Source organism: Myxine glutinosa, chromosome 7, assembly GCF_964187855.1.
Source record: "Myxine glutinosa chromosome 7, kmMyxGlut1.1, whole genome shotgun sequence".
In the NCBI taxonomy this organism is placed as follows: domain Eukaryota; kingdom Metazoa; phylum Chordata; class Myxini; order Myxiniformes; family Myxinidae; genus Myxine; species Myxine glutinosa.
Window position 1 is genome coordinate 26,344,189 of NC_136267.1, and position 27,500 is coordinate 26,371,688.

A 27,500-nucleotide genomic window follows, 5' to 3' on the forward strand; every position below is an offset into this window, starting at 1 on the left:
AAGACTGCAAACGTTCCCTCATCCCCAAGGGCTGTGAGTCAGTTGGCGCACGGTATCGTTGAATCTGGCACTGAATCTGATGCTCTCGAATGTGTGTGGTCCATGAGTGGAACAAGTGCTTCACTAATATTGTAAAGAATCTCAACCTTTGGCATTGCAAGAGTTGTGATCTCAATGTTGTTTTTTGTTGCATACAAAGTTGAGGCTCAGGAAGGAGCAAGAACATAGAATGGATCAGGACATAACAGAACAAAAGGAACATCAGGAAGAGAGGGGGGAACACACCAACAGTAAGGTTGAGGGACAAAATAGAGGGAGACTGGGAGAAATAAGGGATGTGGGTAGAATGAGGGATAGGGGATGGCACATGGGGTGGACAAAATGGATACAGCCGCAAACTCTCAAAGGAAAAACTGTAAACTTGGAATGAGCTGGGCTTGGTTTGGGAAGGGAGTTTCATCAAATAATGGTTGCTCGACGTCCACGTGCACCCTGCGGAAACCTAGAGCAGAAATAGGGGGGGGGGGGGGGAGGAGAGAGTGAAAGAGACAGCGCATGGAAAGAGCAGTGGGTGCAAGACTAGAAAGAGTGACCACCGATTTATCTGCGAATTTGTAACAGTAACAGGCCAGTAGACTCAGCTTCATCATGGCATATTCCAATGATCTTAAAGGCCTTGATTTCCACGGCATCCAGCTGAGCAAGGTCTGAGGCAGGAGATGAGAGAATTCCGTTGAGAGCCACACGTTGGCTACGAGAGTGGAGGAAGTCAGCAAGTCATGTGTGGAGTTGAATGCCATAGGAAGAGAGGTTGGAGAGTAAGGCAGGATTCCAGACTGCATCAAAAGATTAGGATATGTCTAGAGAAACGGGCATCTCATGTCTGATGTTAAGAGCTTCCATCAATTATTGTTGGGACAGCAGAAGCAGATGGCTAAGTTCGAGTCACTTGGTCTAAATCCTAGTTGATGATGTGAGATGAGGCCATTGGAGAAAAGGAAGGATTTTATTCCATTTGTGATGATTCCATGACATTGCTGATGATTGGAAGTCAGCTGATGTCTCTGTAGTTAAGGGGATCCATTTCACACCTGTTTCTGTACTGCAGTGATGTTGGTTGAATTTCAAGCAGATGAAAGATGACCTCGCACAAATTATAGGGTGAACAGAGCAGAAAGTGGATGTGCAAGAGCAGTAAAGCAGGTTTTAAGGACACGTGATGTGAGGCCGTCTGGTATAATTGCAGAATCAGAGTCGAGGGTTGGCAGGAGCTTCTCCACCTGCTCAAGTGCAAATGACACAGATTCCAGGAGCAGTTTGGTACGACTGAGTAGGGTAGGCACAGAGTGTGAGTGGTTGGGGACACAGAACTTGGAAGGAAACACAGAATTGAGGCATTCGGCCTTCTCACTAGCAGAGTCGCCTGTGTTTCCTTTTGAATAGAGCGAAGAGATGGAAGTGGGGCATACTCCAGAGACACACTTAACCTTTCTCCACCAGGTTTTAGAGCTGGGAGACAAGTTTGAAAGTTCATCCCTGAGGTTGGACAGAAGTTTCTGGCTCTCCTTGGAGAGGACACCCACTTGTTGCGGACTTTTTGGAATGCACTGACATTGCCTTCAATTGGATTTGCTTTTCAGGAAGCAAAGGCAATTAGTTTCAAGGCATAATTTGCCTTCCTCATCACTGGATTAAATGTACCATGGACGGGATGTAGGGTATGATAGATGAAGACGACATGGGATAGATTTGTGACGACATACTTCTCCACTTGCCTTGAGAAAAGCTTTGCTTCCTTCCAAACATCTCAAATTTTTCCGAGTCCACACATCGCTGAATCCATCTCGAACATCTGAAAAATTTATTGTCTCATTATAATTACCCTGTCACTATCAGATTGTTGGAAAAACAAAGATGCCTCCTTCATGATCTCCAGGAGTTCCTTCAATCAAAATGATAAAGTGTCAATTTGAAAGGTTTATATAGTGAACTTGCCATAAGTGTTTTATGAATTGTCTTAAAACGTGTTTTATGCGGTTATTTCTGCGGAGCATAAATTTTACTGCATGAGATCATGGGCCAGATAATGAATGCAATACGAGTGGTGCGAATAAGACCAGGATGGCACAAAATGTAAAGGGTTCTGACAGTTAATTTCTCTGCTGACATGGCTTATGGATATAACCATAACTTGGAAATGGCTTCCGTTCTAATTCATAAGTGTTCTCTTGACAAAATAATAACAAAGAAGCGCTCTAGCAGGGAAAATGGCCTTAAAATGCATGTTGTTGTTATTGTTGTTGTTGCTGTGGTGTCACAAAACCAAGGTTCAGTCCTTTTTGCACAGTTGCAATATGTAGTGTATGTTTTGTAAATGTATTTGGTCAAGTGGCCTGGATTTAGCCTTAATAGTCAGAATGCTAAGCTAGTAACTAGTTATGCACATTACATCTTGTAAAAGTAAAGGAACGGTTCAAAGTTTCACAACTAAAAAAAAACACCTTTAGAGGCCATTTTTACCCACAGAGTGGAGGTTGGCCTTTTTTGGGGGCACTTTTTGAAGCAATGTTTTACAGCCAGATGCTCTTCCTGCCACCAACACTGTTAGTTGCCTCTTGCAACACACAGGGAATTACCAGTGAACTGGTACTCAATTTGCCGACCTCGGAAGGATGACAGGCTGAGTCAACCCCCCTGGCGTTAATTCAGCGATTGACCAGAATTTTAACCCAGGATCCTAGGATCCCAAGCCAGCACCCAAACTGCTAGGCCAACACCAGGCTATAGTTTCATAAATAATGCAGAGTAACTAATAGCTGCTCATTAAAATGATTTGTGTTTAAATATCCCAAATTATCTGGTCCCCTGGTCCCTTAGGCAGGTGAAAATGAGCTTATGTGCTAAGGGTATCGTAGGACTAGGGGCCACAGCCTGAGGGTGAAGAAGAGGAGAGTTAAGATTGTATTGAGGCAAGGGTCTTTCACTCAGAGAGTAGTTCATGCGTGGAATTGCCTCCTTGTAAAGGTAGTGGCAGCAGAAACGGTAGGTAAGTTTAAATTGGAAATAGGTAGACGCAACAAGGATACGGAGGGGGAAACGGGATACTGGTTTGAGTATGGATGGGTGAATGTGTACAACCAACGTGATTGTGATGTATGTGAGAGGGTCTCGTTACAAGATAACACGTGGTCGATGTTTGTGCATTCCTCATCCTAAAACCGTCTTTGCCCCCTCCCCTCCCAAAAAACCCAAAAACAAACAAACAACAACAGAAAATAAGTCTGAACAACTGTTAGAACTATAGAGTTCATACAACACGTTACCCCACGCAGTGTTCTAGTATTTTACTTCAATTTTAATAAAATAATAACTTTAAAAATTGTTAAAAACATTTCAGCAAGTTTAGCACGATTAACGCAGTCTTATACACCGCCTTATTTAACATGTCCAAGTACCACTAAATGGAAGGGTTTTGAAATTGCCAATAAAATGATTTGTGTTTTACAGTGTTCAAGCTCATAAATCACTTGAAATAAAATGCAAATTTTAAGGATTGTAGAAAAAAAGTTAAGTCTGGAATGTACTGCCGTTTACACCACCCTGCCTAACACGTTACATTAGTTATTTGTGCCTATTGTTTATGTCCTTCATGACATCCTTAAAAACAGTAAGTTTCCACCAACAAAGTTGTCTAATGCACCCATAACATTTTTATGTCCAGTTTATCAATAAGTGGATGATATACCTTTGAATGTGCATTATGTCCAAGTTAGAGATACAGGTATCAATCCAGTGTTTTATCAATTATAATTGATGTAGTATCTTCACCCTTTGTCTATCTGTGCATCTGTGTGTTGTTGTCACTGAACTACTACCTCAAACTTTTGTTAAATCGTACCAAACTTCTGGTATGCACCTATCTCTCCCGTGTGTGTCCGAAGGGTATTTTTGGTTCACGAGTTGTCAAACAGAGTGCCACTATATTCGTCATGGGTGTGTGTCTGTCTGTGTGTCTGTGTGTCTGTCTGTCCGCAGCATAACTACCCGATGACATCATCCGATGTTGATGAAACTTGGGTGGGAGGTTGATATCATGATCTAGTTGTGTCCTGCCTAGAGTGGGCGTATTGCGCCCATTGTGGGAGGAGCAACACCCGGAAAAGATGTCTTTTTAGGGGGTAATCGAGTTCAAGCTACATCTTCTCCGAGGGAGTTAGTGGAATCTGACAGGGATTTCGGTATTTGGTTAGGCCAATGTCATGTGTCTAGCCCCACGGAGCTCGATTTTTCATTTTCGCCCCAAGGTCAAGGTCACAAGGTCATGAAATTTAGAAAAGTCGATTTTTGATGGTTTTATTACATTGTTCGCTTCCTGGTAGGGTGAAATGTCGTACATGATCTTATATTATCACATGCATCATGAAATACAAGTTTTCCAACAAATTTCAGAATCTTAGACATTCGACCTTTAAAGGTCACAAAGGTCAAAGTTTCAAAGTTGTCGGAATCGAACCGAATTTTCGGTATTGTGTAGCTAACTAACCTCATAACTGATTATACATTATTTTCTATCTCATTTCAGGGTCAGTAACCTTCGTTTTGACATTTCCGGGCCTGGCCTGTCCTGGCCTGTTTCAGTTATAGTCCGTCCTTTGTCATTGAATAGCGCTCGCTCGTGAACCATCGTCGTCTCCTGACTTTTTGATTTTTATTTTTATTTTTGGAAAAAATAATAATATATATACCCATTTATTGTCTTTGTGTCAAGTTTGAAGAAAAATCGGTCCATGCATGTCCAATAAATGGAAAAGGGACACGTTTATGTAACAAAATGGCCGTCAGTTGGCCATCTTGGATCAGATCTCGAAAGAAAATCACGTGCATATGTAACCCGTCATTACTTTTCTGTGTGATAAATTTGAATAAGATCGGTAAATGCATGGCCGAGAAATGATTCAGGATGTGGTCAATATCTGGTTTTCTACAACTAAAATGGCCGCCAGTCCACCAGTCGGCCATCTTTGATCAGGTCACAAAATAACGTGAGATGCACATGTATGCCTTCATGTGCTGTGCTTGTGCCAAGGTTGACCAAAATTGGATCATGCATGTCGAGAAATGGTTTGCGACATATTTAAGTAACAAAGTGGCCACCAGTCAGCCATCTTGGATCTGATCTAGAAAAAAATGACGTGCATATATGTAAGCCATCATTCGTTTTCTAGGTTCCAAGTTTGAACAAGATCGGTAAATGTATGTCCAATAAATGGTTGAGGAAGTGTACAATATCGGGTTTTTTACACCTAAAATGGCCGCCAGTCAGCTATCTTTGATCGCATCGTGAAACAAAGTGATGTGCATATGTATACCATCACGTATTGTCTTTTTTTCTAAGTATGAACAAAATCGATCTATACATCTCCGAGATATGGTTGTGGATGCACCGACAGACGGACAGATGGACAGATGGACGAGACCCAATCCATAAGCCCCCGTTTCGGACTAAGTCCAACAGGGGCTAATAACCCGTCTGTAATTCTGGGAAGATTAACCTTCCATAAGAATGGGCTCTTTACTACTTAGGTGTCATTATTGGTTGGCTGTGCTTTTTTTCTTGACTCCTTTTAAAATACACATTCACCCGGATCATTAGTTGAAGTGCAAAACACAATACATCGTTTTCTTGATTTTTTTTTAATCAGCAAAGTTTTATCGCAATATCCCGACAGGAAAATTAAAGCCAACTTCACATCTCTCGATGACATACATAAATAACACAAATCATATAAAAGGTAACATAAATAAACTTCAATTCATAAAAAAAATCTAACTTTTCACAAATTTTGCAAATTTGACAAGTTCTATTAACATTATTTGCTGGTAAAAGGCAACAAATCCTGTTTCCAAGACACAATGAACAACATCCTCAGGCACCATCTATCTGGAATCAAACAGTTATAAGACTTTGCAGTGATATCAAAGTCATCAGTGGCAGCACAATTCACTTGTACGGTATAGGTAATGTTAACCGTATAGAGGTCTGTGATACCAGGGTGTACTCCAGGAGTGCCATTGCCATTCAGAACATTTTTTTGCTTTCATTCAAGAACATTCAGAACACTTCCCCATTTCTGGGTACCAATTTCAGAAGGCACAGCATGCCGAGTTACTTTATCCTGCATTTGTTTGGTAGAGCTCCTCATTGCAGTAAATAAGCTCTGCAACACTCCAACAAATAGCAAGACAGGTTTTTAGAATTGGATTGCATGAAATGATTGCAATTTTCCAGGACCCCTCTGTGTCAGAATTCCTTTATTCGACTCCTTTTAGAGTTTGATGGATTTCACCTACATTTTCAGAGAGAGAGAGAGAGAGAGAGAGAGAGAGAGAGAGACAGACAGACAGACAGACACAGACACACACAGACACACACAGAGACAGAGAGTGTCATTCATTTACCTTGTATGTACTAATCCGATTCTTACAATGAACCGGACCAAACAATGAAAAACGAGAAAGCATCTGAAAATGCAAAGCCTGTCCGCATCCGTTTGTATTCAGATGCCTTCTTTTTCTTCCGTATGCTACAAATAAAGAAAACCGTTTAAAAAAAAATATACAAAATTAAAATTGATGATTTTATGCAGCCTTGACTTTTGAGCTTTAGACCTAAAAAAAATAATCAGCTTGTAGCTTTTGATTGGTGAACTAATTCTGTGACCCAATATGCAAATTCATAAAATTTCAGTGGATGAAAATTTATGATTTTATGCAGCCTTAACCTTTGACCTGTTGATCTAAGAAACAATTAACTCTTACATTTTGATTAGTGAACCAATTCAGTGACCCGATATGCAATTTTCGTTTTAATTTCAGGTCAATCGAGTGAAAATTAGCGATTTTATGCAACCTTGACCTTTGACCTTTTGATCTAAAAAAAAAAACAAATGAGTTTTTAGCTATTGATTGGTGAACCAATATGGCAACCCAATATGCAAATTCTTAAAATTTCAGGTCAATCGGATGAAAATTGATGATTTCATGTGATGCTGACCTTTGATCTTTTGACTTTAGACCATATTAATTGTCTTCTCCATATTCTCTTAATAAAACTTTGTTGAAAATTTGATGACAAAACTCAAATGATAAATTTAAATTTCATGTCATTTGGATGAAAATTGATGATTTTATGTGATGCTGACCTTTGACCTTTTGTCTCCATATTATCATAATAAAGCATCATAATAAAGCTTGGTCGAAAATTTGATGATAATAGCTCAAATGGTAAAAAAAAAAAGTCATGGCCCAGACAGACAGACATACGTGCAGAAGTGATTACAAACCCTGGATGTGAAGGCAAACCATGACATCTTAAGTCAGCTACCTTAACCGTTAAGGCAATACCAGACTATATCCATTTTGTAACAAAGTTAATTTTTGCTAAATAATGATAATACATTTTTAATTCTTTTTTTCTAAATTTCTTTTTTTTAATGTTGCTTTAAAAAATTCACTTCCAAAGTACAGCTGGAGTATTGTGTCAAGTACGAAGCATGCTCTAACTGGATCAGTGGATATAAGATCTTCTAGAAAAGAAGACAGTGCTCTCATTGCATTTTGCATTGAAATTGATTTGTTGTGCAGCATTTTGTGACAAATATCGTGCTTTGTCAGCAAAAAGATTTGCATATTAAAAACAGCCGCTGCAAATAGCAGAGTCCAATCAGCACACATTTGATTGGTATTGCATACATCACATTTTGCATATAAAACCTTCATACATACATGCAAACATACAGTAGAATTTCATAATGACAGAAATATATGTTCCATAGAACAGACTTTATTTTAAAGAGTACACAATATATATATATACAGGGGGCTGCAAAAGTAGGTATACAGTAAGGATTATACCAGTATTACCAGTATTATAATAGTGGTGCTAGGATTCATTTAATACTAGAATTCATTTAATTCATTAAAATCATTATTACCATTTTTAATATTTTTATTTTCGTAATTTTTTCTATAATACATCTATTATTTGCAGGTGAAGTGGAAATTTAACGATGGCTGGTAATTCAACGGACGAGGAGCGCAAATGGATTTTGAAACAGTACTGGAAGACAGAGAATAGTGAACGTGTACGAGAGCAGTGGCGAGAAACATTTGCATCGCCTCCACCAACGAGGCTCACGATTTACCGGATACGTGACAAATTTGAGAGGACGGGGTCTATCCACAAGTCGCCGAAGAGTGGTCGACCAGTCACCGTGACAACGCCAGAGAATGCAATGCAAGTCGCCCTGGCATTCACCCAGAGCCCTCAGAAATCGAAAAACAGGGCGTCATCTGAATTGGGTATTGAACGCAGATCGTTGGGTCGTTTGATGCACCGTGCAGGACTGAAAATGTACGTGCCACGATTGATACATGGTTTATTAGAGGATGACTCGGATCGGCGTTTACAATTTTGCGAAGCCATCCTGAACGAGGAACGAGAGGGTGACAGCATTCTGCGCAAAATCGTGTGGTCCGATGAAGCAAACTTTAAGCTATCGGGTGCCATTAATCGGCACAATTGTGTGTACTACGCAACTGAAAACCCTAAAGTCACGATTGAGCAACAGCTCAATCAACCTGGGGTGACAGTGTGGGCTGGCCTGTCCTGCAAAGGTGTCGTTGGACCTATCATTCTGCACAGCATTCACCCATGTTGCTTTAAAAAATTCACTTCCAAAGTACAGCTGGAGTATTGTGTCAAGTACGAAGCATGCTCTAACTGGATCAGTGGATATAAGATCTTCTAGAAAAGAAGACAGTGCTCTCATTGTATTTTGCATTGAAATTGATTTGTTGTGCAGCATTTTGTGACAAATATCGTGCTTTGTCAGCAAAAAGATTTGCATATTAAAAACAGCCACTGCAAATAGCAGAGTCCAATCAGCACACATTTGATTGGTATTGCATACATCACATTTTGCATATAAAACCTTCATACATACATGCAAACATACAGTAGAATTTCATAATGACAGAAATATATGTTCCATAGAACAGACTTTATTTTAAAGAGTACACTATATATATATATATATATATATATATATATATATATATATATATATAGTGTATCTGAACATGCTGAGGGATACAATCACACAGGTACGCGAACAACAGCAGCAGGACGACTTCTACTTTCAGCAGGATGGGGCGCCACCGCACTTCGCACTCACTGTGCGTGCGCTACTTGACAAATAATTTCCCAAACAGGTGGATTGGACGTCGGGGAGCCGTTGACTGGCCACCACGTTCGCCGGATCTCACCCCTATCGACTTCTTTTTCTGGGGATGTGTAAAAGACAGGGTTTTCGCACGCAAGCCACGTTCTGTTGATGCCATGATTCAGTTCATACGGGAGGCTTGCCAGGAAATTGATGCTGATAAAGACCTTTGTGCCAGAGTATGCATGGGTGTCCACACTCGACTAGTGGAGTGTGTGAATGCCGGGGGCAAACAGTTTGAACATTTGAGGGATTAATATGTTTATTATTGATATGTTTATTATTGATATTGTTACGGACCGCGGATTGGATGTTATTTACCGAGCGGAGGTAACCGCGGCCGAACAGTTGTTCCCCGTTTCTTCCCGACTCACCCGATTCACCCAGACGTTGGCCAAATCGCACTATGCCAAATCAATGATAGAAAGGACACGACGACTGGGAAAGAGGAAACGACGCAAGGGGGGTACAGTTCTCAAGACCTCCGGAGGAGGGTATAATTACAGTGGTGGAGAAAAGGGGTAGATTACAAGGCAGAGTGAGGTAAAGACACAGAAGAGATGGGCACTTAAATACAGTCTTATCTATTCCCAGACAGACCACGGACAAACGGACAAGGTAGACTTACACAGGGATTGATGGCAGGGATGGACAGCTAGGTCGATGGCACAAGGTGCACCTTGGCTCGAGGACAGGATAAAGCACGGTTCCAAGATGCAGGGAGGTCTCACAGCGCTCGGAGGTGGTCTTGCTTGCTCCAAGCTCGGCGCGCATCTCTCACGTCACCTCTCTCTCACTGCGCATGCTCAGCGGGGAGTGACACGCCCTTGGCTGGTTGGTTCCACCCCAACTGGGGCCGGTCCGCCGCTTCCATTGGGTGCGGGGGTTACCGGGCTCCGCCCTTGACGAGGAGCCGACAGGGAGCCCCTGTTTGGTAACCCCGTCGAGCACATGTCCGATGGCGGCTCGTTGGGAAGGCCTGGTGTCCTCTCACCACTCCTACCAAGCCGGAGTGAGGACGCGCACTCCCTGCGCTCGTTGTTGTTGTTGTTGTTGTTGTTGTTGTTGAAGAGAACTGTGAGGAAGAGCTGCGGGGAGGTATTGGGAGGTCCTAAACTTCCTAATGGTGCCATACAATCACATTCTGGTGCAACGAAGGGTCAGAATTAATGGAAACGAATCCTTAACTGACATAGACTAAGAATAACTAGCAAGATGTCCTATAGTTGTCTACGTGAGATGCGGTGGACCTGGATGCGACATTTAATGGGGGAAATAGGGGGAGGTCGGGTCTACAGAGTGTTGTTTACAGAAAATGGGACTAGGGAATGGGGGATTGGAGAGAGTTGGGAAGTATTGAGGAAATAGGGGAATATTTACAAGCGGATATGGATGGATGCAAATCCCATATCCACAACAATATATATATATATATATATATATATATATATATATATATATATATATATATATATATATATATATATATATATATATATATACAGTATATATATATATATATATATATATATATATATATATATATATATATATATATATATATATATATATATTGTTGCGGATATGAGGATTGTAGTTTTTTGATTGTGTGTATTGTAGTGGTAAATTGTTGTGTAACATTGGTTGGATATGGCCCCTCCTGCCTCCAGAGTTGTGTAAAGGTAAAAAAGGGCGTCCCGGTAGTTAATTCCATGAAACACCACATTGCAGGACCCGATAAAACCCTTGTTCAGTAGCTTATATCTTATTATGTGTTTTAGAGTAAGGCCTTGTCTTCCATTAAAATAATACTCCATTGCACCGAATCAATTAAGAATAGCTCCCCTTCCATAATTCCATTTCCCAGCCAAACTCTCCATCTGCGGGTAAAGCAGTTCACAAGCGTGGGGTGCACGCCCTCTCATTTCGCTGCTATAGTGAATATGTGCTCCGTGCTCTGTTTGAACAGGAGGGGCGGGGTCGCCCGGGAGAGGCAAGCCCAGGGCGCGCCACGAAGGGCGGGGCTGTTCAGCCCCATGCCCAAATAAGGAAACAAGCCCGTGGCTCGCCACGAGGGGCGTGCCGTCGGCGCCATGCCCAAATAAGGAGACAAGCCCGTGGGATTCCCATACAAGGTCACGAAACAGAGCACGGGGGGGAGGGCGGTGCCGAAACCGAAGAGGGCGTGTCAGACCCGCGCTGAAGGTTTGGACAGAAGGGTGCGACGATCGCTGGGACAAGCTACACGAGGGATACGGCAGATGAGTCCAAGTGCGTAGGAGGGCGTGTCAGTCCCGCGCTGGAGAGAAGTGAGAGGAAGGGAATACGAGCTGAGCTGAGTGGAGAGGTACACGACAAAGAAAGGGTCCAAGAGAAAGCAGAGGAACTTTTACGAACGAGTTGCAAAGAGATACGGCAGATGAGTCCAGCCCCGTTTCAACCAGCCGCGTGAAGCCCTGACGGGGCATCGAGTGACCCTGCCGGCGTGCGCTGTAAAGCCGAATACCAGGAGCTGCCGGCGTGCGCTGTAAAGCGGTATACAAGGAGCTGCCGGCTCCCCGCCCGGAGTGGACCTGCTCGCTGTGCCCTGTGATCCCACCTGCTCATCCTTTCCAGCCATTCCTGCCTGCAAGTTCCCCATTTGCGTACGTGAGTTTGTTTTGTTCGTGCTGTCCTGGGTAGTAACTAAGTCTGTATAAGTTAGTAATTTTCACTGTGTCACCTGCGTTTTCATGTCCGCTGTAAATACCCATGACTGCTCTTTTTGCTTATGTGTGAGTAAATAATAATAAACCCCGTTACTCTTCTGTACGTCTTCTTCGTCTTCCTCTTTGCATTCGTCGTCTTAGTCTTTTCCCCATTGAATAGCGGTGGCGCGATACGGCCAACGTTTGGGTGAATCGGGTTTAGTCGGGGAACAACTGTTCGGTCGCGGAGCCTCCGCTCGGCAAACAACATCCTTAACCGCGTACCGTAACAATATATATATATATATATATATATATATATATATATATATATATATATATTGTTACGGATCCGGGGGATAGCACTCCCATTAGCAAGGGGGTTAATCCCCTTGTCTTGTTAAGCTGGCCGTCCGACCGGTCCTGGGGGTATGACGTCACACCCGGTCAGCGCTGAATAGGGTAGTAGGCCAATTCTTCCTATGACCTAAGTACCAGCGCCTTCCGGTACGTGAGGAAATACTCCCGCCCGGGCCGCAGCATAATAGATGTATTGCGCCGAGTGAAGCGAGCTGCGACGCGGGCCGTTAACAAAAGACTAAACCCGATTGTAAGCGGTTCGGCCGAAATCGCGCCACAGGTACTCAATGGGGAAATCACGAAAGCGATCGGACGAGAAAGAAACCAAAGAATAAGGACGAACAGGGATTTATTAATTATTATACAAAACCAAAGAAAGAGAAGGAACGAAAGCAATATACAGAAGAAGAAGAAGACACAGCGCAAATCCTTAAACAGTCTTACTTAAACCCACAGGACAACACAAACAGCACAAACTCATGTACACAAATGGGGAATTGCAGGCAGGAATGGCTGGAGGGATGAGAAGGAAAACGGTCCACAGAGCTGGCGGCAGGGAGGTCCGGGGATCGCGGCATGACGTCGAGGTCCCGCTTGAGCGTCCACGCTCCGGTTCAGTGGCGAAAACCCGGTCTTCAGTGCTGGTTGGTATCGCCCACGAGCGTGCCGACTCTCACTCGCCGCTGGATGTTCGCGCCAAGAAACGAATGGTCGATCCTCTCTCCCTCCTCTCTCAACTTTTTGGGTCATGCTCCCTCACTCATCTGCCTCTTACCGACTTTCTTGAACCTCTTCACGCGTCTCTGGTGGGGGCCTCGCGCCAAGGGTTTTATTACCACGCCCTTGGAACCCTCTCGAACTCACCAGATGTTTCTTGCCACGCCCTATCAAGCCATGCCCACCGAGCCCTGGTTGGTTGTTAAGGGCTCTCTGGCTCCACCTTTGATGACGAGGTGGTGCCACGCCCGTGCTCTGGCGGCTCCTTCCCCCTTCTCTCCGTTCTTGGCCTCGTGCGTAATGGAGTTTGGGGCGAAGAAAACAGCCCAATGCAACGGCGGCGAACGCCAATGAAAACAGCCCAACTGTTACTGGCACTTTGAAGAGATGATTAGGGAACTGAAAGGGTCCTATCTTATTTGATTGATGCAACGTAGAGTCAACTATTGGAAACACAGCCTTACCTGGAACACATAATAATGAAATAACTACGAAGAGGGCCTATTGTTCGCTACGTGTTGCAATGTGGACTAACTAGGGGATGACCTCTGACCTTTACAATGAATGGAGGTACAGTAATCCCTCGCTATATCGCGCTTCACTTTTCGCGGCTTCGGTACATCGCTGGTTTTTCTCGCTAGTATATGTAAAATTATATATCGGATTTTTCATTATATCGCGGGATTCTGCGGCCTATAGGTATTTTTATTTTTTTAGATTTTAATTATTTTTGCGGTAAAATAAGCATTTTCTAGCCTAAAAAATTAATAATAATATAAATAAAAATATAACACTAATTAAAACCTATATTAAAAGAATATTACAGTAAATCGAAATAAAATACGCATTATAAATGAGTAGACAAAGAATCGCGCATTTTGAAAGTCCCGTATTCTGGGGGTAATTAACTTGTCCATGATTCTGGGGGTAATTAACCCATCCGTAAGGAGGGTTCTTGGACGGTTCTTCGCTACTTTAAGTAATTTGCAAGGTTGATGCCAAACTGTGTCCTGCAGTTTTATGATCAATATGGTTTTAAGAGTCATCATACTTTGGGTAACCTCTAATTTACAATAACTTATGTTTACAACTTAGAGACACATGATCATGATGACGATTTCGATGATGTTGTCTAAAGCTGCAATTAAATTAAGTCGCTGAGTAACATGAATGACCGAGGTTGTGGAGGATGGGATTTTTCGGTCATTACCTTTTGATACAGATGAGATATCTGCTTCATCACTGCATCAGATCAGGAATAACCACCCTCACCTCCTCTCCACCCCCCACTGCTTCCTACAAATTAACCATCAGGAAGCTGCTGCATGCATATGCAAGAGGAAGCTAATGCATTTCTTATTAATTTTCAAAATTATCATCATCTCTATTTTGAATAGCTCATGAAGACTTCTTTATGCTTAGGCCTCAGGTTTGATTAAAGGCACTTTTGTCAATTATTGCCTTTTGCTTTCAAAAACACAATTTGCATAAATGTAAATACTTTGTTGTACTGTACTTGTGTAGTTCCATGATCATATGTGTATGTTTGTTTGTTAATTAATTGCAATTATAAAAGAACTTGCATCAATGTACTGTACAGCTATATATACACGTACAAATATTTTTCTAATACGTAAGGACTAAGGATGGGTCTCAAAAGTGTGTTTAAGAGTGTAGAAAGGGTTCATAAGAGCGTGGGAAAGGTTTATAAGAGTATGGGGAGGGTTTTTAAAGGCTTAAAATATATAAAAATAATAAAATAAATTTATGGTTTCTACTTCGCGGATTTTCACCTATCGCGGGGGGTTCTGGAACGTAACCCCCGCGATAAACGAGGGATGACTGTATTTACAAAAATAATTATTTACAAAGGGCATATTTACACAATTTACACAGTGCAGGGTTCTCAAAACCCTAACAATATATATATATATATATATATATATATATATATATATATATATATACACACAGTATTCCTCTTTAGTGTTAGGGATACCACCAAGATGATAATGCCACTAACTTGCAGAACTCAAATAAAAATGTGCAATCAAAGATGACTCACCATCCTACGAGGGGATATTTGCCAGAACACTGATGGCGAGTGAAACAAGCTCTGATAGCCACAATAGGAACTGCAATGGCCATTCCAAACCGAATAAGGTGGATGTGTAATAAAGGGTTTCCAGGCAGATATGTGTGTGGTCTTACACTCTTCCACTTCACACAACCTGTTTCATTTTGGGTTCCTGTTCAAAGTTTTGAAGCGTCTTGTATTGAGAGGATCCATCATTCCTCGACATCCATCATGTAGAAATAGAGTTGTGTGGATGCTAGATATGAAATCGTGAAATATCGACTGTTTCAAGAAACAGTCATTCCATGTCAAATCATCAAAGAATCTGCCGTCATCTCTCAGATTTTTGTAAAACTTTGGGAACCAATTGGGACCCATGAAAAACAGCTAGAACTCAAATATTTTTGCTAACAGCCTCTTAATTAGTGAGATACAGGTTAACGAACTTTGGACTAATTAGCGCGATGTCGCGAATTCAAATGGCCATATCTCTAAAAGTATAACACCTAGAGAGCTGGTTTTGGTGTCATTTTAAAGGTATTTTCATGCCCTATAAATTTGTCTGGGCAACATTTTCCTACCTCCAATCACAAAAAAGTTATCACAAAATATAAACTTCAATCGTGAATCCAAAAAAAATGTATCCTTCAAATTTCCTCAAATTCATCCCAGATGTACCTTATGATGTCAAGAAGCTTCCACATAAGTTTTGTGATGGGCACTCCAATAGTTTCTGAGATATGAGCAATAATGTACATGTACGTATGGCATATAGGTTCGAAAATCAGCATTTGTAATGTATTATACAATCATTCTAACCTAGCCATGACAGGGAACACAGGGAACAACCATCAATTGCTTTGAAGTATCATACACTTTCATTTTCAACTGGGCCTGAGGGGAATTCTCATCTGGGGAATTCCAACTGGGATTTCCCATGTGGGTAATTCGAGGTGATGCAACTTTCACAGTCTAAGATCCCCTGGGAAAGTCCAAGTTGGCTTAGTGTAATGCTTAGGCCTGCCACCAACAGAAATTGGCAGTTCACTTCTGAAGGAGCTGCAGAAAAATGACGACTGCCAAGGAAAAGTTCATCTTGAAGCAGAAATCCTGCTGCAATCCCTTTGGAGCTCATGAAAAACCAAAGTCGTCTGGCTTGAGAGCTGTTAGCCAAAAAGCCATAGCCGCTCATCCAAGCCTGAAACTGCAAAGTGCACAGAAAATCTGTACCCAGTGTCGTAAGAAACTGGCAAAAAGACAACCAGGTGTGGTAGAGACTTTGCTTTGTTCCTGTGTCTAAGGAAAAAGTCACAGTTCGAGCCTTTTCGTTCTCAGCCGAAGAACGAAAGGAACATGTGAAACTTACACCTGGGATGATCGATCACAATGTCTCAGCCATAACTGGTTATGTTACAGTGGATTATGATGGTCACTGGTGGGTTGCATGTGTCATGGAACATACCCCAGAGAGGCATGAGGTGGATGTTAAGTTCCTCCATCCACATGGACCATCCCCATCATATACATTTCCGGAACCAGCAGACCCTCTCACTATTGACTACCAGGATGTGCTTACTACTGTTGAACCAACCACTGCAACTGGAAGGACATATTGTATTTCCAAGAAAGAAATAAGTGCTGCTGTTGCTGCATTGAAGAGGAAATTGAAAGCCTAAGTCAGGTTAGTGAACACTGTGTACTTGAACTCACTTATTGATTGTATATACATTACAAATGCTGATTTTCGAACCTATATGCCATACGTACATGTACATTATTGCTCATATCTCAGAAACTATTGGAGTGCCCATCACAAAATTTATGTGGAAGCTTCTTGACATCATAAGGTACCTCTGGGATGAATTTGAGGAAATTTGAAGGATACATTTTTTGGGGATTCACAATTGAAGTTTATATTTTGTGATAACTTTTTTGTGGTTCGAGGTAGGAAAATGTTGCCCAGACAATTTCATAGGGCATGCAAATACCTTTAAAATTACACCAAAACCAGCTCTCTAGGTGTTATACCTTTAGAGATATGGCCATTTGAATTCGCGACGTCGCGCTAATTAGTCCAAAGTTCGTTAGTCTGTATCTCACTAATTAAGAGGCTGTTAGCAAAAATATTTGAGTTCTTGCCGTTTTTCATGGGTCCCAATTGGTTCCCAAAGTTTTACAAAAATCTGAGAGATGACGGCAGATTCTTTGATGATTTGACATGGAATGACCCGAAAACGAATAAAGAATATTTTCTTATCAAGACACATGTGCTTAACAGACAGACAAATTAAATATACACCTGATTGAGACTCCCTTCTGACTTTGTTGCTGATTTGAACGTGGAAAAATGGAGCTGTACACACGAACCAGGGTCGTTTCAAAGCGGGTGTTTAGTCTTGCTTAGTCGTCGCAATCCATCTGTGTCATTGAGGCGTTAATAACGAGTGAGTGGTTCTGTGGCTGGAAGAGGGTCACTTAAACCACAGTAAATATCTCAGATTAGTATTCTTTCCTTACAGCATTTCTCCTCCTTAATGAAAGTGTATTTAGAATGTCCTTTTTTTTGCAGTATCTAAGGCTTGCAGTGGAGCTCGTAGTGAATTTGAACAGTAAATGGGTAATTCAATAGCTACACTGTAAGAACGGTGATCAATAAAACCATATGGCACAACGTTGATGTAGGAACAAGAAGAGCGATTTTTTTTTTTTTTTGTATACAAGATCGAGGCTCATCTAAGAGCTAATATTGATCACAAAAAGACAAACTGACACATAAAACATAAAACATATGATAAAGGGAGCAGGAGACAAGATGGGGAGAGAAGGAAGCACACAAGTACAACATTTGAGAGCAGGGACATAGGGATTGTTCAACTTACAAGGATACAATTATTGTAAAAGTACTACAAAGCAAAGCCTACAAAGTACTACAAAGCAAAGCAAAGCCGACAGGTTTTATTAATTTTATTGACACTATTTATGTCAGGCCACGGATTTACTGATTGTCCATCATTGCATCTGAAAACTCGATCAGGGTTAAATTGCCATGATTTATACAGTGTAACTTCTGATATTTGTTTTGCTGTTTCACTGTAATATATATATATATATATATATATATATATATATATATATATATATATATATATATATATATATATATATATCTATCTATCTATATATATAAAACACAGTGTGTGTGTGTGTGTGTGTGTGTGTGTGTGTGTGTGTGTGTGTGTGTGTGTGTGTGTGTGTGTGTGTGTGTGTGTGTGTGTGTGTGTGTGTGTGTGTGTGTGTGTGTGTGTGTGTGTGTAATGTTACCGGTAGACTCCTAATAGTAAGGGAAACATATGAAAATCTGTTAACTAAATTGTTACCAAAAAATTTCTTCACCAATATGTTTGTAAAGGTGTGTAATAACATGTGTTAAAATGTTGCAGGTCAACTCCCGTGGGAAACCCAGAAAGAAAGCTGTTGAATTCGGGTACCGAAAAATTATTTTCGAGAATTTTTATTTTTTTAAATCGGCCCTTAAGTAACTTATGAGGGGTCAAATAAGGGTTTTTCATGATTCTGAGTTGATTGTTAACATTTATATTTCACCACAGACACTCCTTTGTGGAAAAATAATTTCTAAATATATCTCATTTTCTACTTTGCAGGACATGGAGTCTAGCAATATGGATGAAGACGTTACTCCACCTGTGCTCAATTGCTTCATCTGTGCACGCTCGGATACACCAGCTGAAAGGCTCATACAGGCAACTCCAAAGGGATACTCAACTTTATTGAAACAAGCAGAAACTGTCGAAAATGTTACTGTTGTGGAACGTATGAAGGAGGCTCAAAAGGAAGGAAAACTGAGGTACCACCAGAAGTGTAAAAATGATCTGTACAACAACTTTGTTGCAACCACCAAGAAGTCAGCTCAAGCATCAAAGGCAGAGAAAGAGTCATCAAAGTTGAAGAGAAGACGCACTACTTGTGAGTTCAGTTCATCAACTGGCTGCAGTTCTAGAAGATCACAGTCAGTTGACCTCCTGTATAAGGATGTATGCATTCTTTGCAACCAACCAGCCCAGCTCTACAAAAATAATCCAGCACAAGCTAGAAAGAAATACAGAGTGCCAGATAATTTGACTGCAGATACACTGAAGGCAAGCTTGCTGAAGACAGCACGGAGTCGCGGGGATGACTGGGGCACTGAAGTCACTGGACGCCTGGAAGGGATCAACGACTTGGTAGCAGAAGAAACACTGTACCATTTGCGATGCAAACTTATGTTTGCGAGAGGTGACAGTTTGTCCAAGACTGATGAGGAAGGAAAAAGGAAGAGAGGACAGAGGAGTATTGATGAGGAGCGAGAGGCAGTTTTTATTGAATTCTGCGAATGGTTAGACTCAGAATTAGAGCATGGGGTAATGAACATGGACCAAGTCCATGAAAAGCTGCAGGAGTTTGATCAGTCACCAGAGAAGAGCCTTTCTTATTCAAAGCATTGGCTAAAGATAAAACTTCTAGAGAAATACGAAGACACCTTGTATTTCACAACACAGGAAAGAAGGGCAGATGTACTCTGTCTCAAAGATGGCACCGACAATATTCTGCGAGTGCATCATGCTAATCTTGACCATGGAGATGAGAACACTCAGATCATAAAGACGGCACTCAAGTTCATATCCAATGATATTGCCTTGATTGATTTAGGTCCAAAGTCATACCCCACCACACACAGTATGACTGACATCGATAGTCAGCTGACACTTGTTCCTGCAAGCCTTCAGATGTTCTTGAGACCGATTGTCAAGACAGACGAAAGAGTTGCCGTTTGGGGGCAGAATTTTATTAAGGCCTGTCGACCTCGGTCTGGAGTATTGCCACACCAAATGGGGCTTGCCATACAACTTGATCATAGATTTGGGTCAAAATGGATGCTCAACAAGTTCCACCGGCTGGGATACACCGAGTCTTACACGGAGACACAAAACTACAAATACTGCTTCCTTAATAGTAGGAGTGGAGATGATGTTCCAGATACTTCTGGCACTCTTGACACCATTGTGGAGGAAACCGATGAACAGATCAATGATGAGGTTGCGGTTGATGCTGCGCTTGAGGATCAATCAGTGATGACAGCCAAAGTGCCAGCCAGTGAAAGTGAATTGTCAAGTAATGATCAGGTGGTTTTTATGGAGGTTGGGGAAACAAACAATGCAGTCACTCAGTTTGTTGGAGACAATATAGATTTAAACATTGTCTCTATTCACGGAAACACTCCCTTTCACTCAATGGGTTGGATCGAAGTCACCTCTCCGGCACCACCTTTGCCAGATCCACAGACAACAGCAGCTTTCCCCCGGGTGAAGTTGAAGGCACTCGACAAAGCTAAGATCCTGAGAGGAACTGAAGTAAAGATTATTCCATTTACGAACAAGAAACAGATAGGAACGAACGCGATCATGTTTCTCCCCCTCGCTGAGCTTTCCTCCTCCCTGGCTCATGATCAGCCACTCCTCACTCCAGGTGACACACTCTGGGCAGCGGGGTGGGTGATCAATGCCAACGATCCTGAGTTCCTACACTCCAACTGGAATGGCTGGATGAAGAGAATCCATGCTAATGATGCAAAGCAGAGCACACAGATCGAGTTCCTCCCAGTTATTGAAGGAGACCCTAATGACCTCAACACCATCTTCACCACTCTGAAAGAGTGCATACGGCGCGCTGGGGTCGCTATAGTGACCTTTGATCTTCCGATTTGGCTGAAGGCTGTGAATATAATAAAGCAGGCAAATCTACCCGTCATTCCAAGGTTGGGTGGTTTTCACCTGCTGAAGTCTTATCTTGGATCAATGGGTAACATCATGGAAGATTCTGGACTACTAGATGTGATCCAGTTGATCTATCCTGGAAGTACGACAGCCAACCACATCATGGATGGAGGATGTTTTGACAAGGCAATCCGTGTTCACCTCCTCATCGATGCAGCCATCTATCAACACATCATGAAACTTGCCTTCACTGAGGAGGAGCGTGGTGACATGAAGACCTTCATGGAGAAGGTGGCTGATGGGAAGATGGGAGCCAGACACTCAGACCCAGTAGTGCCAGTGTTTGAGCAAAGGTTTGAAGAAACCTTCAAACGACTCGCAAAAGGAGGAAGAACACCTGCACTCTGGGTGGAGTACCACCACATGGTAGATGTGATCAAGGTCTTTATCAGAACCGAGCGACTTGCAGACCACAATGGGCATCTGTCCTGCATTGTTACCAAGATGCTTCACATCTTTGCCGCTGCAGGCCATCATCAGTATGCCAAGGGCGCACGGCTGTACTGTCAACTCATGAAGGAACTAGAAACTTTGCCTGCTTACAAAGGCCTGCCTTCTACAGAGCATGTCTCTGAACCCCAGTGACCATGGATGGACAATAGGTGTGCATGGGTATGAGCCAGTTCCAACACTGGACCCCACGGCTCCTGAGGAGCTATTGCAGTTCACGAGCTGTAATTGTCATGGAGATTGCAGCAACCGGCGATGCAGCTGCAAGAAGAATGGGGTCACGTGCATCTCGGCCTGTGGAGTCTGTAATGGCATTACATGCAGAAACTGCAGTCATGATGTTGTTGAGTCTGAAGAAGACATAGACAATGACTGTTGAAACTTCTGACATTGTGAATGAGAAATAACTCTTGAGTATTATATATGTATGTGAAATAAAAGCTACTTTGTGTGTAAATGTAAAAGTGAAAATATAAATGTTAACAATCAACTCAGAATCATGAAAAACCCTTATTTGACCCCTCATAAGTTACTTAAGGGCCGATTAAAAAAAATAAAAATTCTCGAAAATAATTTTTCGGTACCCGAATTCAACAGCTTTTTTTCTGGGTTTCCCACGGGAGTTGACCTTCAACATTTTAACACATGTTATTACACACCTTTACAAACATATTGGTGAAGAAATTTTTTGGTAACAATTTAGTTAACAGATTTGTGAAATATCTCATAAAATGCCCTTACTATAAACGGAGAGGCTCACGTACTTGATATTTGGCACAGACATGGCCATTGAGCCTGGTAAGAACATGGCCGACCTAAAAATTGATTTCATAATATTTTTAAACCATATTTTTACCTCGGCGCATTTCAGCGAGGACTTTATGCATGGCATCTGACCGGTCGCAGAGCAGCGCGCTGATTCGCTCAGAGCGATCACGTGATGTTCCTCGCCGCCATTAACTCAATTACGTGTTCGCACGTATTTCAGAGCGAAAAGCAATTGCCTTTTTTCACATTTAAGCGACGAACATTGCCATTCACACCACAGAGGTTTTTTTCCCTTTCATCTTTAGATCCATATTTTTTGCCATAACGTGGCGCATTATGGCTCTCTCGAGTCTCGAGCTCGAGTTAGCCAATCACCTGGGAGCATGAGGCCACGTTGGCCACGCCCACGAAAGGACGCAGAGTTGCAATCCATCGCTCAGAGCGATCACGTGATGTTCCTTGCCGCGCAATTGCGTTTTTTCACATTTAAGCGACGAACATTGCCATTCACACCACAGAGGTTTTTTTCCCTTTCATCTTTAGATCCATATTTTTTGCCATAACGTGGCGCATTATGGCTCTCTCGAGTCTCGAGCTCGAGTTAGCCAATCACCTGGGAGCATGAGGCCACGTTGGCCACGCCCACGAAAGGACGCAGAGTTGCAATCCATCGCTCAGAGCGATCACGTGATGTTCCTTGCCGCGCAATTGCGTTTTTTCACATTTGAGCGACGAACATTGCCATTCACAGCACATAGGTTTTTTTTTCTTTCATCTTCAGATCCATATTTTTTGCCATACCGTAGCGCATTATGGCTCTCTCGAGCTCGAGTTAGCCAATCACCTGGGAGCATGAGGCCACGTTGGCCACGCCCACGACACGACGCAGTGTAGCAATCGTGCGTTTGCGGCGTTTCTTACCACGTGTAAACGTGGTATTTTGTCTACAAGTATTTTGAATTTGGTATTTTGAATTTGTCTACGAGTGAGTGACTGGAAGGCTGACTGTGATAAAGGCAATGGCACCGAAGAAAAGAAATTTGTCACGTTCAACCTCCCGAGCAAGGAAAATCGCTGATCGGAGACTCCATGAAACCGATGAAGGTACTTTTCACCATCGACAAGCCAATCAAGAATGTGTCTCTAGATTCAGACAGCGAGCGACAGAAGATGAGACAGAGGCACGTCTAAACGCCAATCAACAAAGTGTAGCGAGGGCCAGACAGCAGGAGACAGAAGATGAGACAGAGGCACGTCTAAACGCCAATCAACAAAGTGTAGCGAGGGCCAGACAGCGAGAGACAGAAGATGAGACAGAGGCACGTCTAAACGCCAATCAACAAAGTGTAGCGAGGGCCAGACAGCAGGAGACAGAAGATGAGACAGAGGCACGTCTAAACGCCAATCAACAAAGTGTAGCGAGGGCCAGACAGCGAGAGACAGAAGATGAGACAGAGGCACGTCTAAACGCCAATCAACAAAGTGTGGCGAGGGCCAGACAGCGAGAGACAGAAGATGAGACAGAGGCACGTCTAAACGCCAATCAACAAAGTGTAGCGAGGGCCAGACAGCAGGAGACAGAAGATGAGACAGAGGCACGTCTGAATGCTAATCAACAAAGTGTAGCGAGGGCCAGACAGCGAGAGACAGAAGATGAGACAGAGGCACGTCTAAACGCCAATCAACAAAGTGTAGCGAGGGCCAGACAGCAGGAGACAGAAGATGAGACAGAGGCACGTCTAAACGCCAATCAACAAAGTGTAGCGAGGGCCAGACAGCGAGAGACAGAAGATGAGACAGAGGCACGTCTGAATGCTAATCAACAAAGTGTAGCGAAGGCCAGACAGCGAGAGACAGAAGATGAGACAGAGGCATGTCTAAACGCCAATCAACAAAGTGTAGCGAGGGCCAGACAGCGAGAGACAGAAGATGAGACAGGGGTACATCTAAATGCCAATCAACAAAGTGTAGCGAGGGCCAGACAGCGAGAGACAGAAGATGAGACAGGGGCACGTCTAAACGCCAATCAACAAAGTGTAGCGAGGGCCAGACAGTGAGAGACAGAAGATGAGACAGGGGCACGTCTAAACGCCAATCAACAAAGTGTAGCGAGGGCCAGACAGCAGGAGACAGAAGAGCAGCGCCAAAAACGACTCAACAACAGGCAACCATCAGGCAGACGGCAGCCGGCCATTGCATGGGAGAAGGCTGCATTCAGTTACAATCCGAACACTGACTACTCCTCAAACGTTGATATTGGCTCCATGTCGTTCACCTGTCAGTTTTGCCATGCCTTGAAATGGAAGGGAGAAACACCAGGAATGTGTTGCAGGGGAGGCAATGTCCTTTTGCCTTCTCTCCAATCTCCACCGGAACCTTTGAAAGAACTACTTCAATCAACTACGACTCAATCCAGACACTTCCTGAAGGAAATCCGTAATTACAACTCTTCGTTCCAAATGACTTCGTTTGGAGCAGATCGCGTCGTCACTGAGCAAGGATTCATGCCTACATTCAAGGTGCAAGGCCAGGTATACCACCTCATTGGCTCTATCCACCCTCAACCAGGTGAGCAACCGAAATTTTTACAAATCTATTTTATGGGTGACCACCGAGAAGAAGCTGCCCGACCCCCCCTCCCCCTCCCCTCCCCCTCCCCTCCCCCTCCCACTCCCCCCCTTCCCCTCCCCCTCCCCCTCCCACTCCCCTCCCCCCTCCCACTCCCACTCCCCTCCCCCCTCCCACTCCCGTCCCCCCTCCCCCTCCCCTCCCCCTCCCACTCCCCCCTCCTCCTCCCCTCCCCCCTCCTGCCCTCCCCCCTTCCATCCCCTCCCCCCTCCCATCCTCCCCTCCCCCCTCCCACCCCTCTCCACTCCCAACCCTCCCCCTCTCCTCCCCTCTCCTCCCCTCCCCCTCTTCTCCCCTCCCCCTCTTCTCCCCTCCCCCCCTCTTCTCCCCTCCCCCCCTCTTCTCCCCTCCCCCCCTCCGCTCCCCTCCCCCCCTCCTCTCCCCTCCCCCCCTCTTCTCCCCTCCCCCCCTCTTCTCCCCTCCCCCCCTCTTCTCCCCTCCCCCCCCTCTTCTCCCCTCCCCCCCTCTTCTCCCCTCCCCCCCTCTTCTCCCCTCCCCCCCTCCCCCCCTCTTCTCCCCTCCCCCCCTCCCCCCCTCTTCTCCCCTCCCCCCCTCTTCTCCCCTCCCCCCTCTTCTCCCCTCCCCCCTCTCCTCTCCTCCCCCCCTCTCCTCCCCTCCCCCCCTCTCCTCCCCTCCCCCCCTCTCCTCCCCTCCCCCCCTCTCCTCCCCTCCCCCCCTCTCCTCCCCTCCCCCCTCTCCTCCCCTCCTCCCTCTCCTCCCCTCCCCCCTCTCCTCCCCTCCCCCCCTCTCCTCCCCTCCCCCCCTCTCCTCCCCTCCCCCCTCTTCTCCCCTCCCCTCCCCCCTCTTCTCCCCTCCCCCCTCTTCTCCCCTCCCCCCCTCTCCTCCCCTCCCCCCCTCTCCTCCCCTCCCCCCCATTCCCCTCCCCTCCCCCCCTTTCCCATCCTCTCCCCCCTCCCCCCCTTTCCCATCCTCTCCCCCCTTTCCCCTCCTCTCCCCTCCCCCGCCCGGCAATGCCGGGTACTTCTGCTAGTATATATATATATTGTTATGAATTTGTGTAGAGGAATATCTAGAGCCAGCTAGATCTGAATAGGTAGGTGCTCGACTGTCGCGATAGGGAATCTATATGTAATTTCTGTGTGTAGCCCAGATGTCAGTATAAGTCGTATCTGTGTCCCCGCCACGAGGGGGCGGGGCGTGCTAAATAGTACAGGGATTATGGATAAAATTCCTTTGTTTGTCGTTCCCTCTGTCGCCAATCCAGTGTCCCTTATGGCAACACACTCATATAGACACTTAGATAGGTCCTCAGTGCACAACAGTAATTAAATTCCCTCCCCTTACAATAACTGAGCGGAAAAACCAGCGGGAAGCGGCTGCATACAACGCCACCATGGCACCAAACATCGAGCAAGGCTGGGAGCCATGCCCAGGAGGACTGTTGATTGGCCAGGGGGAGGGGCGAGGAACACCACAGGGTGCCGATTGGCAGAGTAGGGGAGGAAGAGTGATTGGTCAATAGGAGGGACAGAGAACTGCCCCTTGATTGGAGGGAAAAGAAGGACTTGTGGTTGGCCACGAGGATGGCATGGCATGGGGGGGGGGGGGGGGGCGGCAAGCACTCGGCCAATGGGAGGACACCAGCGTGGTGAGAAGATTCTGGAAGACGAGGGTCACCACGCTGGTTGGAAAGAGAAAGAACTGACGTCACAGGGCGAGTGATAAAACTGCTGGCTCGCCGGCATTTCCCTCTCTTCCCTTTCCCTCTCTGTGCTTCCTGGGGGTTCTTCGTGGTGCATTTGGTGCTTCCCTGGGTTCTTCGTGGTGCGTTTGGTGCACTTGGTGCTCGTGGTGTTCTTGTTGTGGTGCGTGGAGGTTGGAGTGAGGCGTGGTGCTGCGAGCGGACGGGACCTCGCGTGCGACTGACGCCACGGGTGTGGGCGAGGCGGATGGAGGCTTTCTTCGCGCCAGTTCGGAGGCGGACAGAGCCGCGTTGGACGATGGACACCACTGCAGACAGATAAGACGCGTCCACAACACGACGGGAGATTTCTTTTATTTGTTCTCCCCTTTGTCCTGTTGTGAAGTGAGTTGTGGGGACGTCCCGATTTATGACATTTATTTATCATCGCGTTTCCATGTCTCGATCTTTATTTCAAATAAACCTTTGTATTATTTTCCATTTCTTTTTGAACCCATTCTCGTTTGAGTTAATCACTTTCCATGTTGAAGACGCTGGCGCGTGCGAGCCGGGAGGTAAGCGCTTCTGCTTCTTCCTCTTCCCTCCTTCCTCCTGCGGAGCATAGTCGAATCCGCAATTGATCGTCGCCTCCATTTAAGTCCGTTTGAGCCATCCACAATCCTACGGTATTAACCGAGGGATTCGCGCGACAATATATATACACAACAACAACAATAACAGTCATTTTAAGGCCATTTTCCTTGCTAGAGCGGGGGTTCGCCTTGTGGGACCCATGACAATCTTCTCCATTTTGCCCTATTTTCTACATCTCCCCTTGTTAACCCACTTGCCCGCATTTCTTCTTCCACCATCTTTAGCCAAGTCTTTCTCGGTCTTCCCCTTCCTCTACTTCCTTCTACATTCATTTCCATCACTCTTCTCAACCAGTCACTTTCATCCTTCCTCAACACATAACCAAACCATCTCAACCTGTTTCTCTTCACAGCATCCACCACAGGCTCTATTCCCATCATATTTTGCAATTCATCATTTGTC